Genomic DNA, 22,850 nt, shown 5'->3' with positions numbered 1-22,850 from the left:
TTTTTCTCCCACTTCCGCGCAGCGTGCGGAGGGAATTTTCGCACCCGTAAACACTTTGCGCCGCTGGCTCCCGGCTAATTGAGTCTGACAGTTCGTGTAGTCAGCAGCTGAATGGTGTCACTGGGAATTAGGCTGCCGGGATAGACTGCCAGGAGCAAATTACTTTGTCACTTCTCAGCTGACTCGAAAATATGGGGCTTTTTTTTTTCCTTTTTTTTTTTTTTTAATTCTTCTTTTTATTTTTGATTTTGTTCCCCAGGTTTCAGTTTAGTTTTGGAGGTTTTGTGTGAGAGCATTTGAAGCCCTCCTAAACTCCGGCCTGGTTTGTTTAAGGAGCATTTTCTTGTTGGTAACAAACTCCTTTCCTCCCGAACCCCCCCTGGAAGTGTTTATGGAGTGGGTTCTGAAAATTATTTTTAAAGGGGATCCAGGGGGACTGAAGGGAAGTGACTCAGAGAACGGGAAAGGGATTAAACAGATCCCTCCTCCCCTCTGTGGTTTCCATCCAATGCCATGGATCCATCACTCATCCATCCACCTCCACCAGGCAGCTTCCATTTGTTTGTTCATCTCCCTGACGTGTTCCTTTTGCTGTGCAGTATTCCAGGATTATGTCCAGTTGCCAACTGGTTGTCCATCATCTGGCTGTGGAGTGTTTCTGGTCCATCCTTATTTGTCTGTTTGCTGAGTTTATCCCTTTACCCTTTCCCAAATTCCTCCCATGATGCCATGATCCCATGTTGGGACAGTTGTCAAGCTCTCCAATCATTCCCTTTTGAGGTCCTGTTGGAAAATTGTTGGTTGGAAAGCTGTTGGATGTGAAAAGCTGTTTTTTGGATATTCTGCATCTGCTGGTGGCAATGCAATTCCAGCCTCTCTGAAAAAACAAGGATGAGTGGGATTTTAACCAGTCAAAAGCAGGTAATTCCTGAGGCGACGGAGCCGAGCCCTGTTTCAATGTCACCTGCATGCCAACCTGGGCTCTCCCAAACTCTGAAACCCGTCACAATCATGTCCAATAGGCTGTTTCCCTGAAAACATTCCTCTGCTTCCATGACAAACCTTGGAATGTCACCCAGACCAGCTCAAGGCCAGGGGAGAAAGTCATGGAGCAACTGCCCAGCTCCACGTGACTGGAAGTGAAGGAGAGCCCTGGACCAGGTTCATCCAGCTGGAACACTTTTCTGGGGAAGATCCAGAGTTTTGGTTCTATTAAATTAATCCTGCACTAGAAGGGCTTTTCATCCAGGTAGGAATGAGGGAAGTGTTGGTGCACCTGATTTTTGGGGATTTTTGGAAGTGTTTTCATAAAAGACATTTCCATTCCCTGATGTTTCTGCATCCTTAGCCCAGCACTGCTCATGCATCGCTGCTCCGGGGACAATTTGCATTTTTCCAAGTGTGATCCCACTCCCTAAAAAATTGTGACTTCACATTTACAGTGACAAAACCACACTTTTTTAATGATTATCACCAGTGCAACATCTGCCCCAGTCTCCCTTCCTGTCATCCTGGGGCTGAGGGTACTCTGAATGTTCCTCTCTTAGATCCTTAAATACTTTGGATTTGTGAATCACTACTGTAAATTTTATAGGACTCTTTTATTAAATTCTTTCAATTAAGCTGTCAATTAAATTTAAACACTGTTAAACCTTTAGGCTTAAACTGCTGGTCAAGCCCGGGGCTCAGTTTAACAACAAGGTTTGGTCTGAAGCTTGTGCCTCAATGGGATGGTTTTCCTAATTCCTTTTTATCCTTACCCTTTTCCTTGCACTCCCCAACACCTCTCCTTGCTCTTCCAGGGGGTGATTTCCTATTCCTCGGTTTCTCCAAAGCCTGAACGACCTGGACACCAATATTCCCTACCAGAGAGGAACCCAGTGGCCAGGACCTTGCAGCCAAGTCCTGCTGCAAGACCAGGAAAACTGGGATAAACCCACCTGGAAGAGACTTTGCACAGCCAGGTTTATCCTGGACACATGGTAGAAATGCTGCAGGAGGTAAATCCTCCATGGAAACACCAACTCTGGCTCTGCTTCCCAACAATAAATCCAAGTTTAATCCTCAAATTGCCTGGGCCTCCCTCCTGCCAGGTTCTGGCTCCTACACAAATTGTCCATCAACCCTAAGTAGGATTTCTTGGCCACACAAAAAAAAAGAGGCCCCAAAGCTGCCATGGAGGAATGCAAATAAATAAAAAGACGGTGGGATCCCTCTGGATGTTTTTGGCCAGGTCCTTTCTCATGGATGCTTTGGGAAGAGGTCATTACCCACCCAGCCTGTCAGGATTGGTCCTCTTGATCCCATTTAGCTGAGGCTGGGAGCTCCCACCCCTGTTTCGGGGAAGAAACCACAATTTCTGCCCATTTCCAGTGGATTGTGGACCCCTGGATGATTAGCTGGATGTTCCAAGGTCTGGAACACCTAAAATCCTGGAATGGTTTGGGTTGGAAAGGACCTCCAGGATCATCCAACCCCCTGCCATGGGCAGGGACACCTCCCACTATCCCAGGTTGCTCCAATCTCCATCCAACCTGGCCTTGAGCTGGTCTGGATTTGTCTCCCAGACCAGAAAGTTCTGTTGGAGTCTCAAAAGGAGCTGACTGTCCTCCAGGATGCTCCAAGCCTTCCCACTGGTCCTTCAGGTGCAAAGAATCTTGTCTAGATTGCTGGGAGACGGGAAAAACCTGGAAGATCATCCCATCCAAAGCAGGAATTTTGTCTTTGCCCACTGCTTGCCCAGGCAGGAAGTCATGGTGATCTGATCCCTGGGAATTTGAGAAGGTGGATGGGGATTCCACCCCTCCGCTCTCCTCTGGTGGGATCCCATCTGGAATGCTGCATCCAGCTCTGGTGTCCCAGCACAGGAAGGACGTGGAGCTGTGGGATCGAGTCCAGAGGAGGCATCAAGATGATCAGAGGGATGGAGAACCTCTGGAAAAACTGGGAGAGTTGGGAATGCTCAGCCTGGAAAAGACAAGTTTTGGGGTGACTTAACTGTGGCCTTTCAGGACCTGGAGAAGGAGACAAAAAAGATGGAGAGGAACTGTTTCCAGGGATTTGGAGAGATGGGACGAGGGGAAATGGCTTCTCACTGACAGGGAGTAGGGTTGGATGGGATACTGGCGAGAAAGGAACTTTGACAGATGTAAGGATGAGCCTGATGGCTCCAAAATGGAGAAGACATCCCTGGAAAGCAGCATCCTGAGGGATTTGTGGGCGCTGACCTTTTTTATGCAACTGCTGTAGGCCAATCCAACCTAACCATGAATTTTGGTCTCTAATTCCTCTTGGAAGGGGTGGAATGACATGAGGAGAATGAAGGATATTTCACAAATCCAGCAAAGTTTGGGTGTTCCTCAACTGCTCCTACAGAGCAGAACCTTTCATCTTTCCAAGATTCCTTATTTTGGCAGCCACATTTTCCTTTCCAGCGCTCAGGGATGGAGGCACCTCTGGCTCCGGGGAATGCTGGCATGAGTGGTGGGTGCTCAGATCTTCCTGGGACCCATGGAAGGGATGGTTTGGAGATTGGATGACCTTGGGAGGGGAAGAACAACTCCTGTCAAGAGGAGGGCTGTGTTTTTTGGGAAGGAGCCAAAGGAAAACTGATCAACGGAGCACGGGAGAGAAAATGAGACACCCAGAATAGCTCCAGGTCTGGTTCTGTGCCTTGCAGGGAAAGCCTGAACATCCACAGGATCTTCCCTCCTTCCTGGCTGCTTCGCCATCCCCAGGGGCTCTCCTGATGTGCCAAGCTCATGGGTCTCTGTGACGAGGCCGTGGGCCCTGGCAGATGCAAAGCCCTGGAGAACAATCCCTGAGGAAGAACCGAGCTCAGGCCAAGTTTTTTAAATGGGATTTTTCTTATCAGGAGGATTGATCCTCATAAATTTGTGTGGAGGGCAGTGTGGAATCTGCATCTGGGGCTTAAATGTGCCCATCCTTGTGGTGTTCTGCCCCACAGAGCACTTGATTTTCCCTCTGCAGGGGAGCTACCTCTCCAAATGGAATTTTCTCTCCCCTTTTTGCTCCACTTCCCCCACTTCTCACAAGATCCTTGTAGCTCCCTGCACCAGTGCACATTGCAGGGAGTTTTGGGGCTCCATGCCCTGGTAAACTCAGATTTTGCAACAAACCTTGTTCCTTCCACTCGAAATAATCCCCTGTGCACCAAATGGATCAGGGAGGGATGGGGGGAACAGGGACTTCGTGGGACAGAGCCAAAATCAACTCTGGATAAAAAGTCCTGCCCAGAAAGAAACAGGAAGCTTTGAGGAATGATTAGCAGAGAAAATGAATAAAAAATTACCCCCAGGGCAGGAATGGGAAGCACCCCAGGGCTGGCTGGGCTCCTTGGCTTTGTTTATTCCTGGGACTCTCCCGGCTGGGGCCTCCAGGCGATGAGTTCCTCACTTCACAGTTTTGGGAGCACATGTCATGGTTGAGGTTCATTCATCTCCCCCTGCCAGCGTCCTTGATGAGTGATTTTAATTTTGCTGCCTCTCGGGTTACCCTGAGCCGTGAGGAGGTTTAAAAACATCCCCGGGTTGGGGCATTTTGACTTTCCCGTTTAGGACTGAGGTGCAAGCTCTCTGAGCGTGGATCCTACTGCTTCACTCTGCAGCTGTGATGGCAACACGGGGAGATCTCAGATCCCTGAGAATCGGTTTTTGCACAGGGGCAGCCTTGGAGGAGACTTGAAGGTCACATCTGATGGAATTCTGCCCTGTTTGCCACCGCTGATGGCTCTGAACATCATGTTCGGAGTAAGGAAAAGGCTCTGACACACAAGAAGCAGCAGCATCCTCTAAAAACACAGCAGAGCCAGCCCAGTCTCAGAAAACTTCATCCTTGTCCTGCATCCCCTCGAATTCCACGCATGCACGAATCCCCGTAGGGCCACAGCCACATACAAAAAACCAGGAGCTGTCTCTCTCTCCTCCCTCTGCTCAAGCACACTCGTTTTCCTAGGAAAATCCCTCTCTTTGGGTTTCTTCAGCCTCGCAGCCTTTAGGGGTCACTCCTAGCAAGATTTCCATCATTTCCCTGCAGCCTCACGAGGTGGAAATGTCCTGGAAGAGCCAGCAGTGGCATCGGGACTCCTGGTGTCCCAGCATGTCTTGTGCTGAGTATTCCCAGTTTCCTGTGGCTTTACCTGGGCGTGATCCTTCCCTTCTCTTCTCCTGAGGGAGGAAGAAGATGGAAACTGCATCCTCCCCAGGTCCAGAAGGTGAAGGATGAACAACCCAGGGCATTTAATGCTGGTGTAATTTTGGGATGAAAAACCTCACAGTGCCACTCTAAGGACATCCCAAATTCCATTTCTGTGCTGTCCAGCTTGAGATGGGCTCAGTAAAGAGGGATGAACTGGCTGGGAATGGGAATAACAGCAGGGATCATGCACCTTTCCCGACATGACATGAGGCCAGGGATTTGCCTGCTTTTTCCCCTCTGTGGCTGCCATTTGCTACAGCCAGAGTGACGGTTCCAACAGCGGGAGACAACGTTCCTGGGCAGTGGAATTTGATCACCTGCTCTCTTCCACTGGGCCCAGGCCAGAACATTCTATCTATCTCCAGGAATTTGGGATGGGGGTTCTTCTCTGAACAGCCTAATCTGGTTGAAGATATCCCTGATCTTGCACGGGGACCAAGTTGTACCATCTAACATGGCCTTGGGCACTTCCAGAGGTGCAGCAGCCACAGCTTCTCTGGGAATTCTATTTCAGAACCTCACCACCCTCACAGGGAAGAATTTCTTCCCAAAATCTCATCTATCCCTGGCCCCTGGCATTGGGAAGCCATTCCCCCTTGTGCTGTCACTCCAGGCCCTCGTCTGAAGTCCTTCTCCAGCTCATCTGGAGCTTCTTTAGGCACTTTAGGGTCTTTTCTTCTCCAGGTGAGTATTCCCAGTCCTCCCAGCCTGTCTCCAGAGCATTTTCTATCCCTGCGCATCCTCCCCCCTGAATCAGAAAGAAAGAAAGAAAAAACCAGGAAGTTTTGAGGAATGATTAATGGAGAAAATGATGATTAGCAGGAAAAACCCTCATAACCCTCAGAGAGTGGTTATCACCCTTGGAGAAGCAGCTCCCATCCTGGGAAGGCAACATTCCCAGAGGCACAGCACTCAAAATGGCCAGAGATCCCCTCCAGATCCCAAACTTCTGGCTCCAGTGATGTCAAAGGGGTTGTCAGGCACAGGGGGATGGCAGGAGAGGAAGAGGATGCAAAGCCAACATTTGCTTTGGGATCCCTATTGACTGGATTTCCTGGACATCCCAAAAGCCCAAATTAAGGGAATTGTTCAATAATGAGAAATAGACAATTGGACTCTACAAAGTGTCAGAGCCCGACACTTCCAGCAGCAGCCAGAGGCTGGCTCAGGATCCCTACTTCCTCCCAGAGAAGTGGCTGTGGAACAGGGAAAGGTCAGGAAAACTGGTGCTGGTAACAGTTTGCCAAGGATAATTTGGGCTGCCCCAGGCCCTGAAAGTGAGACAGTGGCTCCTGGCAGAGCTCCAGGCCTGGCACAACAGCACTGGAGTGCGAAGGCTCTGGCAGCAGGGATATCCAAGGGCTGTCCATGCATCCTTGATATGGGATACGGGATGGTGTAGCCATGCATGTGTAGGAATGGTGAGATGGGAGATCCAACAGCCTGGAAAAGGGACAGGCAGCATTTAAAACCCCACTGCCACATCCCTGGAAGTGTCCAAGGCAAGGTTGGATGGGGTTTGGAGCAACCTGGTCTAGTGGGAGTTATCCCTGCCCATGGCAGGAGGGTGGAACTCTGTGATTTTGAAGGTCCCTTCCAACCCAAATCATTCCATAATGATTATCTGGAAAGCAGGGAGATGGAGGGATGTGGTGAGGTCTGATTTGCTCTCAGTGTTGCAATGACCCTCAGTGCCACTCAGATGAGCGATTGTCCTGATCCCACAGCCCTCTGCTGCTGAACGGCCCAATCAGGTGGAATTCCACTGATCCCAGCCCCACCTGTCCCTCCTTAGCTCGGTGCTGGGCCCTCTGGCTGTGCTCCTTTGGAGCCTGACAGATTTTGTCCCCCTGGCTGAGCCGGGATCCGCGGCCGGAGCCTCGCGCCTCCCTGTGCCAGGTCCCAGCGGTGTAAGCGGATCCCTGCAGCTCAGGGCTCGTTATGTTTCCCAGCACAGTCTGTGCCGGTTAATTTGTACCTCCAGGAATTTGGAGATGCTCCTTCCAGCAGGGAGGCCCCTGGGTAAGACATGGCATCTTCTGTCCATGACGTAAACCGTTCCCGAGCCAAATAGCTCCGTGCCCCAGCATGGATCATGGAATCACTTTAGCTGGAAAACTCCTTTAAGACCATCACGTTTCCTGCTGTAAAACTGCACCTTGAAACCTTCACCCTTCTCCACCCCGGGGATGAAACTCTTCATTGTGGAGGTGCAGGAATGGTGGGAATAATGTAAGTGCCTCGTGGTTGGGATGCTTCCTTTGGGATAACACTGTGCTCTGGTGGATCTCCTGCTGTAGGATCACGGGTAACCCTGGGGGAAGCCCGTGGGTGGGGGCTGAGGTCCCAGCAGGAGGTGGGGATGCATCAGGTGTCAGCCCTGGGTGCCAGCCATGGTGTCTTCTAACAGCACCCCGGGGACCTGGCGCTGCGCTCAGGGCGAGAGAGCCAAGCAGTCCCAGTGTGAGGTGCCCTCAGGAGGGGAGGAGCAGCTGGGGGACAGGCAGGGGACATTTGAGAACCAGCTCCCTGCATCCCAGGGGGCCCTGGCCGAGATGCAGATGCCAAGCAGGTCAGGAAGGATGGACAACTCCCCCCTCCAGCACTGGGAAAGGACCAAAAGGGGTTTTGGATGGCTTAGATCAATGTGCAGGGGTCTGGAGGATGGTTTGGAGCAGCTTTCCCCCTGAGGTCAGGCACATGTTTGATTTGGAGGCTGGGTTTCCCTGCAAAATTCCAAAAATTTTCCCACAAATCCTGTCTGGGATCCTCTCCTATTCTTTGCAATTCCCTGAAAATAAGACCCGAATGTTCCTCCTTTCTCTGTTTTCTTCTCCCACCACCCCTGACTTGCCTGTGTTCAACAGGGTCCACCTGTTGAAGTCCTGATGTTTCTCTGCCAAGGCCTTTCTTGTCACTCCAAAGGTTTTTATCCTCTTCCCTTTTCCTGTTTTTCTCCCTGTCTGGATTCCTGAAATGGTCCCTCCTCCACGACATAAGACCAAAGTTTCTGTAGAATCATAATGGAATCGTTTGGGTTGGAAGGGACATTTAAAGTTCATGTAATTCCAAACCCCAAACCCTCTTGGCTTCAATTAAATTGTTCAAGAAATCATGGAATGGTTTGGGTTGGAAGGGACCTTAATGATAATTTTCTTCCATCCCTCTGGCATGTCCCCCTGCAGGGACACCTTCCACTACTCCAGGGTGCTCCAAGCCCTGTCCAACCTGGCCTTGAACACTTCCAGGGATCCAGGGGCAGCCACAGCTTCTCTGGGCAATCTGTGCCCATGCTTCACCACCCTCACATGGAGGATTTCAGTTTCCTGATATCAAATCAAAACTTACTTTCTGACAGTATTAAACCATTCTCTCTTTTTCTGTCATTCCAGGCCCCTGTAAATTGTTCCTTTTTATCTTTTTGTAGATCCCTTCAAGTACTGTAAAACTGCAATTAGGTCACCTCAAAATCTTCTCATTTTCTTGTTTTATGATCATCCAGACCTTCCCATTCAAGATTTCATCAGGGTTAAACCAAGCACCAAATGAATCACTCCTGGCTCCTTCTGCAGGAGCGTCCCCATCATCCCATCCTCAGACTGGAATTCTGTCGAGGCTGTTAATTATAGCTGCAATTCCCTCTGGAATAATGACTTTTCCCTGTCCCCTCGCTGGTCCTTTGTGTTCCCACATCACCCTCCACCCCAGCAGCATCTCTCTCCAGCAGGGAAGTTTAAAATCCAGGTCTCCTGAAGGAAGTGGAATCGCAAGGGTCATTTTCACCTCTGCAGATGCTAAATCGTGCTCTGCTGACTGCTGGAAAACCTTTCCCTCCCCCTCCCAATCCATGCAGAAGTTTTGCAACAGCAGCAAATCCCTTGATAACCCGCCTGTGCTGGAAGCAAAGCCCTCCCCAACTCAGCGCACCAAGAAGTGCAGAACATCAGCTTCCCTGATATCCCTCTGTTCCCCTCTTTTTCTCGGGAGCTCCAGGCAAGGGACAGACTTCTGAGCCAGGCTCTTTCTTCAGGTCCTAATTCAGGGCCCTTTGCAAAAGGATTATTTTCTGTTTGAAGGGGTTTTTTTCCTGCTCCGGGGTAGTATCCAGGCAGGAGAAGCCAGCTAAGGGAGAGAGGAGCCTCACAGAGCTCATTTCTGCTCCCTTTTCCCAGTCAAACTGGCAGCCTGGGATGGATCAGTGGGATCGGGATGGACCCAAGATGTTCTTCTCCTCTTGTCTGAGGGTTGATTTGGGGCAGGTGAGAAGAAAAGTGGGGACTCAACATATCTGTACCTCACCCACTTCCAGCTGACTTCCAGGTCCCTCCACACCCTCTCACCCTTCATTTTTCCCTGGATGTGACTTATCCATCCCTGCTGTGGCTTTTCTATTTCCAGCCCCTATCAACAGTTCCCTGACCCTGGCGCCAAGTGCATAGTCCAGCCCATTTCAGGGTGGCCAAACTGCCTCAGATCCCAAATCCCAATGGCTCCATCCACGTGGCCTCTTGGGACAGCTCCAAAATCCCTTTTGGGAACAGCCCCATCCAGCAGTGGTGCCAGAGATTTTATCCATAGTCCCAGCTGCCTGAGCATCTTCCATGTTTTGCAAGCCAGGCTTCTCACTTTTTCCAGCAGAGAGAGATCTCAATGTTCTTGGGCACAGCACATGTCTCGTGTTGGATGTCCACAGATCTCCATCCACAAGATTAAATCCAGTCATGAATTCATAAGTTGATCCATGAATCCGTAGGCTGATCTATGGCTTGTTTTTCCTCGTTGTTGGCTTCTGGTGTTAACTCCTGGCTCGAAGCCTTACGTCCAGACCTTGTGCTGGTTTAGGATAAAGGATTGCAATTTCAAGGATAGGCCTGTGGACACTAAATTGGCTGTGAGAAATCCACTTCCATATTTTCCAGAGGCGTCTTCATCTGGGCTCTCATGTTTAGTGCATGGACTGTTCTTATCCAAAGAAAATTCCTGCAGAAGGGTTCGATGGAGACTGGGATCATCATCCCAAGGCTGAGCTTGAAGGAGCTGGAGAGAGAGACAGCCCCTCTCACCACAATTCCATGGATTCCACACTGGAGGGTTGCTTGTGCTTTCCTGCTGTTTTGTCCCAGCTCCTCTGTCCTTCCACATTGTCCCAATGATCTCAAGCAAACCCAATCTCAAGGACTGCTCCCAAGGAGGGACACTTGGGTTGGGCTGTCTGGCTGCTATTCTGGCCTTGCCACTTATGGATTCATGGTTGGACTCGGTGATCTTAGGGTCTTTTCCAGACTAAAGGATTCTGTGATTTCCATGGTGATTCCTGTTTCTTCTCCTTTGTTCTTCCCAGGTTTTTAGTGCTGGTGGGAAGCAATGGTTACAATCCCAAAGCTTCTCCAGGGCCACCACCAGCCATGTCTCCATCCTCCCACATTCACATCCTGAATTCATTGCACAGAATCATGGAATAGGAAGCAATCATTACGATATTGAAGCTTCTCCAGGGCCATCATCAGCCATGTCTCCATCCTCCCACATTCATTCCGTAGCACAAAATCACGGAATCTCCTGAACTGGGAGGGTCCCACAGGGATCACTGAGTCCATCTCCTGGCCTTGCACAGGACAACCCCAACAATCCCACCATGTCCAACTCCATTATAATCTAAATTGCTGGAAGTTTATGAACTGCCTAAAAGGTTCTATCTTTGGCCCAAACTGCTTTAAACCCTCATCTCAAATCCCTGTAGCCCCACAACAACTGAGCGGCTCCATCATCAGGTGAATGTTTTCCCATTTCCATCCTGCCCAAAGGGAAGAAGCCTCCGGCTTTTATCTTTGAACAAACCTTCCAACACCCTGTGGAATTTCCTTTCCTCCCTCCGCAGCTTGTGCCTGGCTCTTCCTGCTCTCCAGCTGAGGCGAGTGCAGCCTTGGGTCAAGTGTAATCATTTTTATAGAGCTGGGGATCAATAACTGCGGGAGAGAAATGCTGTGTGTCAGAGTCCCCTCGGATCCTGGAAAACCAAAGGAACACTACATGGAAGAGCACTTACTGTATTACTGCTGCAGGGGGATGGAGCTCCGTGCCAGAGGCTTGGCAGAGCTTTGGAAGTGCTGGAGGGATTCATGCCCAGCTTCTCTGGGAATAGGGAGAACATCCCTATTCTGCACAGCCCTTCCTCCTTCCCATCTTTCCCAAGGAACATCCGTGTTTTACAAACACCAGCTGCAAGAACACCTGGGAATCAGTGGCTTTATCCCAAGCTGATGGATAAAGCAAGGAAAGCATGGAAACACATAGATTTAACACCATTCTGCCCCAAAACTTCCCTTTGGGAAGTTTTTTTTATGGTTTCTGGTTTTTATTGCCTGTTTGGGTCTGTTCTGTTGCTGTGGGCTGCTGGAAAAGCTGGAATTTCCAGGGATACACACCTAGATCTAATCCCTGCAAAACCCTTTGGGACAAGGTGTTGGATAAATGTCAACAGAAAAAATTCTGGGAATAATCTAAGCTGGCGAAAAATTCTCCTGGGATGGAACCAAACTTAATTTGAGTAATTGGTGGCTTGAAGAGCAGGAAGTAGGGATGAGATGGGAGTGCCATCAGGGGACAAGCGTCCCTGTCCTCTCACATGACACTTCCTTGGTGCACCACGGGTGATCTGGGGGTTGTTAAGGATGTGTGGGATTTGTCCAAGCATTCCCAGAGCCTTGCCACCTGTGTCTTTTGCCTCCCTCTCCTTTTCCCATCTCTGTCCCCTCTGTAGTTATTCCAGAGGAGCTGGGCTCAGGAGATCACTGAGGGAGATTTCCAAGAAATTTCTGCTCTACACGGAGGGGAAGAACTTGTATCCCTTTCCCCACCGCATTCATGGATGTGCTCACCAGACTATCCTGAGGATGAATCCAGCTTTAGCCCTCCACAGCCTGGTCCAGCTTAATCTGGGAAATGAAAATTGATGCTTGGCTTGGTGAGATGCAGCATCATCACCTCAGTGTAGGAATGCAAGGAATGAGCAATTAGTCATGGATGGGACTGTCACCCATCCCTGGGTATCTTCCTCTTTCTTCCTGGTTTTCCATGGTGGTTGTTTTGTGTCCCTGCAGTGGGAGTGGAGGAACTGGAGAAGCAGAAATCATTTCCAGGTATATTGAGTCTCTTTGGGTTAGAATTAGGGTTTGCACAAGAGGAATTTTTTAGGACCATCCTTTGGAAATGGAAATTCTTCTCCATTCTAAGAGAGATAAGTTCCTGAGCTTTGTCTGCTCCTATCCTGTTGCTCCACATATCAGAATGGGGATAGAGTCCTAAAATTATGGAATAATTTGCGTTACAAAGGAACTTTAAAGACCATCAGCAAGAAGCAAGGAGACCTTCAACCAGAACAGGTTGCTTGGAGCCCCATCCAACCTGACTCTGAATTTTTCCAGGGCGGGGGCATCCACCCCCCTGGAATTGTTCCCGTGTTTTTCCACCCTTTCCAAGCAGGAAAGCTTTAGGGACTCTTAATGTTTCAGGTCTGTCTGAGAACTGAAATGCACTGACAGGAGTTGGGGTGGGGTTGGGAACCCATTGATCCCGTCTCCATCCGTTTCTGGAGAGTTTTTCCATTCACCCATCCATACATCCATCAAACCGTCTCCAATCCATCGTCTTGATGCTGCACAGGAAGTTTTGACAGGCGGAGACAGGAAAGTGCCAGATCATCACTTTTGTTACTGTTGCAAATGAATTTTATGGATGGATATTTACATCTGACTTTATGACCCACTGCTTTCTACTAAGGAAAGACATTTCAATCCATAGGAAAGATCTCCAGGGCCATGGTTTTATCAGACAGAAGAAATCTGATCAGAGCAGATCTTCAAGCCTGGAGCTCCACTGGTCCTGTTTCTTTCCAACGCCACCATGCAGTGATTTTGGAGGAATTTCCACACAGATTCCTTGTGCTGGAGGTTTAGCTCCACTAACATGCTTGACTCACAACTGGGAATGTGCCCCCTCTCCCTCTTTGGCCCCTTTTAGGACACCTGAACCTTGTACCTGCTCTGACCGAGGCTGGTGTCAGCCGTGGATTCATGCCCATGGGATATTTTGCCCATGGGATATTTTGCCAGTGAAATCTCCCTTCCCACTTCTCCCTCTCCTGCTGGGTTGGCAGGTTGAGGAGGGATCTGTTCCTCCACCTGTCTCCCTAATCCTCCCTTTCCACCTGGATGGGGCTTTCTGAGTCTGAATCCATCTCCTAAGCACAGGGTGGGTTTCTCCTGCTCGCTCCTCATTTGTTCCTGATTCCCTTATCCCTAGTGCCAATGAACTCCGTATTCCATCTCATCCTTGCCCGAGAGAGTTTGGTTCTTCTGTGATGAACAAAAAAGACTAAACTTCACCCCCTTCCCTTCTCCTCCTCCTTGCTGGAGCTCAGCTAATGGACATCCAAGTCCTGGCCACAATCCTGATGGATTCTGGTTATCCTGAGGAGACCCAGGCTGTGTCCAGGGTCCAAACCAGGCTGTGGAGTGGGAGATCTTGTCCCAGGGCATCCTGCCCACACAGTTGTCCCCTCACCTGATGTTCCCAAACCACAGTGGCATTGAGCGGCTCCCACCATCCAGCTGTGCTGCTTTAGCATCTCCTCAGCCCCGGTGAGGCACATTTGGGTGCTGTGTCCAGTTCTGGGCTCCTCAGGACAGGAGGGACATGGAGCTCCTTGAGCAGGTCCAGAGGAGGACAACAAAGATGATGAAGGGACTGGAGCATCCCTGCCAAGGAAAGGCTGAAGGAGCTGGGGCTGTTCAGCCTGGAGAGGAGACACAGCTGAGAGGGGACCTCATCCATGTCTGTCCCTGTCTGCAGGGAGGGCTCAGAGAGGGCCCAGGCTCTGCTCTGGGGGGCCCAGCAATGGCACAAGAGGAACAGGCAGGGACTGATCTCAGGAAATTCCACCTGGACATGAGGCAGAACTTCTCCCCTGTGCAGTGACCAAGCCCTGAACAGAGATCAGAGAGGGTGTGGAGTCTCCCTCACTGGAGATATTCCAGAGCCCTCTGGACACAATCCATGTGCTGGGTGCTCTGGGATGACCCTGCTTGAGAAGGGAGGTGAGACCAGATGATTCGACTGTGGTCCCTTCCTGCCTGACCCATTCCATGATTCTGCGATTGGACAGCACTCCAACATCTGGCATGAGCCAGCAGTGACCATGGCCACACCATGGGCAGATTTGGAGCTGGTAGGGGAGATCCTGACCAGGCTGGGACAGCAATATCCAAACCCACAACCTGCTCTGCAGGCACTGGAAGCAGCAGGAAGCTGGGCACGGCCTCTCCCCCTCAGAGCCTGCAGTTAAATATTGACAAGGGAGGGCTGTTTTTAAGGGATGACTAATTTTATGAGCAATCATCAAGGAACGCGGGGATGCCACGAGCTCATCCAATATCCTGTCTCTGAGAGCATCCCCTCCCAGCTGCCTGGGAGGAAGGAGTCAGCCTCTGTAATGGACACTTATCCAATAATTTGCCAAAGGGGGCAGTTTCTCGCTAACCTCAAGCGGTTTCTGTTTGGCGTGTGGCCTGAAACACAGCCCTGACATCCCTCATAAATATTTATCCCAGCTGCCGGAGCAGTGGAGGAGATGTTTGACCACATCCAGCCTTTGTGGGAGTTTTCCAAGCACTTGTTTCAGAGAGCCCCCCTGTGCTCAGGGCAAAGGCCAGCTCCTGAGTCAGCTCCAATCTCCTGCCATGGAAGCCTCCAGGGAGGAAATGCACCCGGGAACGCGTTGGGGTGCAGTGGATCCTCTGGATTTGAATACTTATCAGGATCAGGGCATGGAATATTCACTCACTCTGTCCCTAATTGTCAGCATAGGGTTTGACGCCCCTTCTACCTGGCTGCTCCAGACCCTGGTGGCTTGAGGACACAGGGGCTGGGAGAGGGTAGGGTGATCTCTCCACCATGCCACCAAATGTCACCCTCCAGGGTTCTACCTGTGTTTCTCCAGGGATCAGAATGGGGATTGCCCACCAGGACTGGGAGGCCAGGGAGCAGGGAAGAGGCTGGGGCTCCAAGGAGTCTGTTTTTCCTGTGTTAGAGGCTCTTTTGGCAAGGTGTGGGAGCACCCTGGGCTCCATGGCAAGGCTCTGTCCTATCCCAGATCCTGCTGTGTTTTGTAACACCCAGTCTGAAGGACCTGGGATAACCCTCCCATTCCCATCTGCTGACACTTTGTGGGAATATTGCTTTGGTTTCTGCTCCCTGTTTCCCTCCCTGGGGTGCTCTGAACCCCCCATCAAGGGACACACAGTGGGGAGCCACAGCAGAGCCCCAGGGCGACCCTGGGCAGATGCCAACCTTGCCCATGTCCTAGAACTGGAGCCTCTCCCCTCCTGTTTTTGGACACATCCAGGCTCACTTGAGGTGTGGGGGTGCAAGGGTTAAGCCCTTGTCCTTCAGGAGCAATGAATTTATCTCATCACTCACTCCAGGTCCTCCACCCCCGGAGCAGCATCCAAGGAAAGCCTCCCTCCCCCAGTTCCTGGGGGCAGCCAAGCCTGAAGCCCCTCTCGCTTCCCACCGGCGGGAACAATGTTATTCTGCACCGAGGCAATTACCGCCACCTAATTAAAACCGAGGCGCGTGCCATCCCTCAATGACACGGCGGGTGGAGGTGGCAGGGAGCAGGGAAGGCGGGGAACAGGGAAAGCGGATGCTCTGCTTTATCCCCCCGGCTTTTCCCAGACCTCCCTCTCCGCTTCCCTGTGGGACTTGGTGTGGGGCCGCTTCCCAGAAGCTCAGGAAGATGGGGAGGAGGGAGGGAAAATGGGAGGAGGGACAGAAAAGAGATGGATGCTCTGGGGGGGCTTTGTCCCATCCTCTCCTCCCACCCCTCCCCTCCAACCTTTTACACTGCCACTCAGCTCCAGAGGCTCTTGATTGACTTTAAATGTAATTAAATCGCAGGCACGCCGAGGATAATTCAGGAGGTTTCATTGCCCGTCGGAGAGAGCGAGGCAGCGGAGACAGAGGGGTGTTAATAACGCACTTTTTATTGATGAGCAGTTGGAAGAGGTTCAGGGAATTTGTGGAGAGGGAGGAGCCTTGGACCAGGCAGGGAAATTTGGGTCAGGGTGGGGGAGTCTGGGATTTTTAGATTTGATCCCAAAAGTCTTCAGAGGGATGGGGGAATGCCCCGTGATCAGTCAGTTGGGGCTTCCCTGCCACATTATCCCATGGGAGGGCTGCACCTTTGGATCAATCCCCAAGGGATGTGAACGTTCTCCCAGGCAATTAGTGCGAGGAAAAGAGGAAACAGACTCACGTTCTGCCAGGGAAGCTTCAGGTTGGACATCAGGAAGAAATTCTTCATGGGAAGGGTTGTCAGGCATTGGATTGGGCTGCCCAGGATGGTGGTGGAGTCACCATCCCTAGATGTGGTCAAGGAATGACTGGATACAGCAGGGGATCATCACATGTTGGACTGGAAGATCTTGGAGGTGTTTTCCAAGATTCTGTGAGAATTCTCTGAGAAAAGAGTGAATTCACCTTGCACAGTCAGGCATGCCCAACTCAGGATGGGAACCCCTGTTTCTTTCATGGCACCTTGAGGATCCTTGCTGTGTCCCATCACATGGGGGGACAACTCTGCTTTAGGTCCTCTGGGTAAACCCAATTTTTCTGAACTCCAAATTGGGTGATTTTTCCTGAACCTGTCTTTCAGCTGATGCTGATTTTCCACACTTGTCTGTTTTATTTCTCTCTTTTTTTCTTTATTTCCCCAGAAATCACTTCTGCTGCTTCCTCTAGAAGATAAACTGAGCAAATATGTCCCTTGGGAAGAAGTTCTTTCATGAGTTTAGCTGTGTTTCAGGCTGCCCCAAATCCAGGTCTGACAGCTCCATGCTTGGCTCGATCCAGGAAAGATCTGGAGAACTCCTGCATGGCAAGGGAAGACCCAGGGGCTCACTTGGTGTGAGCCTGGTGGCACATCCAAAATTCTGGCTGGAGAAACAAGAACAATCTAGATTTCATCAATATGGAAAAATTCCCAACAGAAATGAAGTATGATGAAGGTGACTTTGAGGTCCATAAATGTTTGAGGTGTTGCTGTCATTGCTTTTTTTGGGGATGATGTTGGTTGCAAAGAAGGGTCCTGTGGTGCCATGGCACCCTCCTGTCTCTAACTGGTTTTACACAAGCCTAGTTGAGTCTTACTAAGCTATGCTTAAGTCTGGGTCTGTTGAGACCTGAGGAACATGTTGTTGGTCCACACTGGTGGACTCTGACAATTGCATGAGACAGAACATCCTCTTCCACCTCATTTTTGTCCTTTGTCACATCAGGCCACGTTGCCTCAGTTTGAGATTCAGAGGTGAAAACATGGGATGGGGATGAGTATTTCCTTGGAAAGAGGGCATGGCTGAAAGGTTTGGGAGTACAGGAGGTGTGACTTTCATCAAGGAGGCATCTCAAGCAGCATTTCTTGGGGTGGAAGCTGGTTCAGGGGCTGTTTCCAGAGGAAGGAACATTTCAAAATGTGTTGCATGAGAAGCAGAAGTTGCCCGCCAGGGGAATCTCTGACTCCCTGCAGAATTAGAATTGTCCTTCAGAGGGAGCTCACAGGGTGTTGAGACCCAACCAGTCCATCTCCTGTCACCTGCTGGTTGGTCCTCTTCCTAAATTCCCAGGTTTGGAGGCCTGGCTGGGGCAATGTGACACCTTGCATGGTGCTTTGCTGTTTGCTACAGTAAAATCTCCTCTCCACTGATGTCTTAATTTCGAAGAAGATCCTTAGACCAATCCAGAGCAATCAGTTGAACTACCTCAAGAGTAATTACCCCTTGATGCTCTTGGTATTTTGTTCCTCTGGCCACCACGGGACCACCCACAGCTCACGGACCAGAGGTGGGAGCTGCAGCTCCCATCTTCTCCCAGGTCCCAGAGAGCTGGTCAAAGGGTCCAGGAAAAGCAATTCCAGGTGTGGAGTGAGTCCCCATGCCTGGTTAGGCCTGGCAGAGCCCGCTGGAGCATCTGATGGGTTGGGGAGGGGGTGGCGAGCGGATTAAAATTCTCGTTTCTTCACGCTGGGTGAGAACGCTACAGTGGATTAGGCCGGGAGCTGCTCCTGGCTGCGGTGCTGTGCTGAATTAGCAACATGTTTGAATGAGATAAAAGGGGCAGCTTTACCCCAGCGCCCTCGTTCTGCTAATCCCACTACAGCTGTGAAATGAAGAGCAGCAGATCGGCTTTACTCCCTTCCCCGACTATTTCCTACCCTTGAGACCGAGGCAGCTCCGCACAGATTTACCAAACCTGGCCCCGCAGGCGGATTTCTGCTCCGGCTGGATGCTCCCTTTGCTGTGCCGGGCCCTATAGCAGGATTTCTTGGGATGGGAGGCTCTTGGAAAATGGGGTTGGTTGGGGTTGGACTCTTGTAGAGTGAGGTTGGTTGCCCTGGGAGGGGTTTGGCCACCTTGCCAAGCTTTACAAGATTTCATGTTGTCGTGGTGTGTTGCCACAGATGTGCTGGAGGAGGGAAAACTCATCCCTGTTCCAGCAGGTCACCTCAGCAGCATGGAACAGGTGGGGTTTTCTCCTGCTTTTCCCTGGGAGTCTCTCAGACAACTAAATGGAGGATGCTCTTTGGTCCTGCAGCTGGGGCTGCGCCCACCCAACCTCCAGTTCACTGATGACATTTTACCCTGTGGTGGCACCTCTTGCTTGTTCATGGATGTCCCAGTCTGGGACTGGTCACAGCTCCAGGGACATGGACAACATCTCCTGGCACTGGAAGTAATCCCACCAGTGCAACTTCCTCTTTCAAGTGGGTCCCAGTGTGGTTCCAACCCTTTTTCAAACAAGGATGTTGCAGTGTTGGGATAACTTGGGACCACAAGTCCCCTCTCCTCTCGCGCAAAGCGAAGTTTGTAGAGGGAGATGAGAGAAGGAGACTGTAAATAGCCAGGTAATGATTTGAGAGGTCTTTAAAAATAATCTTAACAATGTTTAAAAAGGATCTTGGAGGTCTTTTCCAACCTCAATGACTTGGAGGTGATAGAACTTGGAGGGAAGGATTGAAACCAATGTTTGGGTCTGTTAACCTACTCCTGAAATGGGTTATCTCCTTCTTATCAGTGAGCCAGGAGTCACAACAGCTGGATATCACTTCCCTGGAGCTGGGGAGGTCAGATGTGTCCTTGTCCCAGTCACTTAAAGGCTGGAATTTATCCCTTCTGTTTTATGGGAATTGTCACACAGGTGTAGCCATTGGAATGGTGCTTTTGTGCTCCTGCACATCCAGGAGTTTAAACCTGTGCCATCCACAAAGCTGAGGGAATAAATTGTCCACTTGGATTGAGTTTTCTGCCTTAGGAAGAGTAGAAAAATTCCCTCAGCTCCATTAACTGGATCAGCTTGCTGTGCAGCCACGGGAAAGAGGAATCTCCACTGCACACACCCCGTTTAATCCCATCAAAACACCTTTTATCCACATCTCCATAACACGGGTAGGAAAACAAACCTGCTGTAGGATCGGATCCATCTGTTTGCACAGGAATCACAAAGATTTGGAAGATGAATTAAGTTTGGTGTGGTTTTCCTCAAAAAATCTGTTTGTGTGGATGCAGAACTAGTTCAGCTGGAAATTGTTCTTCCAGAGGAAGGTTCAAGAGCGCGCACAAGGAATCTCATGGAGCTTCATCCTTACCTCTGCCAAATGAGAGACTTGACCTTTCATGAATTATTCCTCTTCTGCAATAACTTCAAAATCCAAAGGTTTCTGTGTTCCATTTTTTCAACTCTGGAAGAGCCCCACTGCCTTTCCCTTCATGGCTTTGTGTCTCTTGATCACTGTTTAGAAGGTCAACCACAACAATGGGGGTTCCATCCCCATCCCTGCTTAAATCCTGGCATTTCCCAACAAGACAATTGTGCAGAGAGAATTAATTTAGGTGATCTGAACATCCAGAACCTCTCTCGATGACTCATTGTTCTCCTTCTGTGGGGGACACTTGAGCTTCTTAACCTCCAAACCAGCAAATCCGATGTGTGAAATGAAAGTTGAGCTTCTCAACCTCCAAAACCTCAATTCCCACCTGGGAAGTGGGAGTTGAGCTTTCCAGACTCCAAAACAGCAATTCCCACCTGTGAAGGTGGAGGCTGAGCATCCAGGAGTGCACAAACAAATCACCTTTTCTGACCTAGAATTAATTGATGTTTTCCTGAAGTTGTGGCCTAATTTCAGCATGATGAGCACCAAAATGTTTTTACAATGAGGAACTCTGATCCCACCTTCTCCAGGTGTGGCTGATCCCAGATGGAGCCATTGAAAAGCCTCCTCACAGCAAAGTGAGGATGATGAGGGTAATGTGACCCCGATGTGGGTTTGCATTTTGGGTTGGATTCATAGAATCATGGAATCACTGAGCCTGGAAAAGCTCTGCAAATCATCAAATCCAACCTTTGACTGAACACCACCACATAAAACGGATTTCAACTCCCTTAAAATTATTTTGGTGCTGAGTTTAAAGCCGAAGGTGACACTGGGTCCCTTTGGATGAAAGGATGGTGCTGTGAGGGTGTCCTGAGCAGAGATGACACCTTGCACAAGGATCCCAGCTCCTCATCCACTGCTTGGATAATCAGACGAAAGCAGGGGAATCTGAATTTCCACTTCCATCCCAAAAGATGGAGCCTGTTTGTGTGTGATCACCCGCAGTTCCCCTCTGCATCCCACATTCCTGGGAGAGGTGGAATCCTTCACATCCTCCATTTCAAAGACGTCTCTATTAACAGGACAATGGGAGAATAAGCACTTTCCTTTATTCATTTCCCCGCTGTCTGATAAAATCATATTGATGATAATTTTCCTTTAATGGACCATTTGCAGTAATTATGATGCAGAGGGTGAGTAATTGGAGCTGACGCCCGATGCCTCCTATGGAACTCGGCAAACTTAATTCACTTCATTGTCTGGGAGAAAAGGAGAGAGAGGAGGGAGACAGGAGGGAGAGGCCAATCCCACAGGCCCCTCTCCCCTCCCAAATGGTCAGCAGAGCAAATTATTGCTTCTTCTGCCTCTGTAGGATTTGCTTCGGTGCATCAATTTGCACCTTTCCCTTTCCTTCCCTTTTCCACCAGTTCCCAAATTTGCATTCTCTGTCCTGATGTCTCCATGCTCCCAGTTTTCAAGCTCCGGAATTATTTCTTCTGTGTCGTCTTTAAAGTGTTTTTCCCCATTGCTTACAGCACATGCTTCTCTGGGATGTGTCATGGAATAACAGAATTATTTAGGGTTGAAAAGCCCTCCAGGGTCATTGAGTCCAACCATTCCTCAGCACAGCCAAGGCCACTGCTTAACCATGTCCCCAAGTGCCACATCCGCATGGCTTTTAAATCCCTCCAGAGGTGGTGTCCAGCCAGGGCTGGAGAGCCTTTCAGTGAAGAATTTTTCCCTAATATCCAACGTAAACCTGCAATGGCACAACTTGAGGCCATTTCCTATTGTCCTGTCCTTTGCTCCCTGGGAGCAGATCCCAACCTCCCCCTGGCTCCACCCTCTTTTCAGGGAATTGCAGAGAGTGAGAAGGTCCTTCCTGAGCCTTCTTTCCTCCATGCTTTTTCTCCCAGGTCCCACAGCTGCTCCTCATCAGATTTGTGCTCCAGACCTTTGTCTTCCTTTAAAAAATCAAGTATCCTTGGCATAGGCCCATGTGCAGACTCCCCACACCATTATCTCATCCTGAAGGTCCTTCCCTCTGGGTCCTTCTCTGCAGGCAAGAGGAATGAGCCTCTGGAAAATGAGCCTCTTTTCCACCTTGGTGGAAAAACATGTTTTCCCTGGAAAATGAGCCTCTTTTCCACCTTGGTGGAAAAACACGTGGTCCAGCCCTGAATTCAATGGGAAAGCTCTGGCTGTGGCCAGAACAAGGAGCTGTGCTCCAGGGAAAAATAAACCATGGAATGATCTGATTATCTGTGAGTAGAAAGCATCCTTGACTGGGAGAAGGGAATTGGGAAACATTCCATCCTGGGTTTGAAGATGTGGGTCTAAGACTCTTTGGAAGTGTCCTAGTTTAACCTGTTAATGTCACACAGGCACTTCCTCAATCCCCCTCAGTTCAGTGAGATAGGGAGAGAATTAGGAAAAAAAAAGTAAATTTGGGTAATTGAGGTAAAAACTGTTTAATAGGACAGAAAAGGAAGGGAAAATAATTACAATAATCCTAGAATTCCAGAATGGTTTGGGTTGGAAGGGAGCTTAAAACTCATCCAATTCTAACCCTCCATGGACAGGGACACCTTGATCCCCTGAAGCTGGAGATGGGATGAAGTTGTGGAGGGATGAACCTGGATGTTCTTGGTAATGATGCAACCAGCCAGCTCAAATCCATGGGATCATCCAATGGGAGGTGGGGCTACAGGGAGAACAGAGAAATTTGGACAGGGGGGGAATCCACATATCTCCATAAAGCAGAACAAATATAAAAACAGTTCATCAGTATTCTTGGAACTGGATTGAGATGGAAATGAACATTTCTCTATGCATTCTGGCAGATTGACTACTTGGAAAAAGATGATGGAGGCCAATTGAACAATTGGCTCCCAACAATTGGTTGCAATATTTTGTTTCAGTCAAGAGT

Source organism: Geospiza fortis, unplaced genomic scaffold (assembly GCF_000277835.1).
Source record: "Geospiza fortis unplaced genomic scaffold, GeoFor_1.0 scaffold543, whole genome shotgun sequence".
Lineage (NCBI taxonomy): Eukaryota > Metazoa > Chordata > Aves > Passeriformes > Thraupidae > Geospiza > Geospiza fortis.
The sequence above is the reverse complement of the archived record's forward strand: the minus strand, read 5'-3'. Positions refer to the sequence as shown.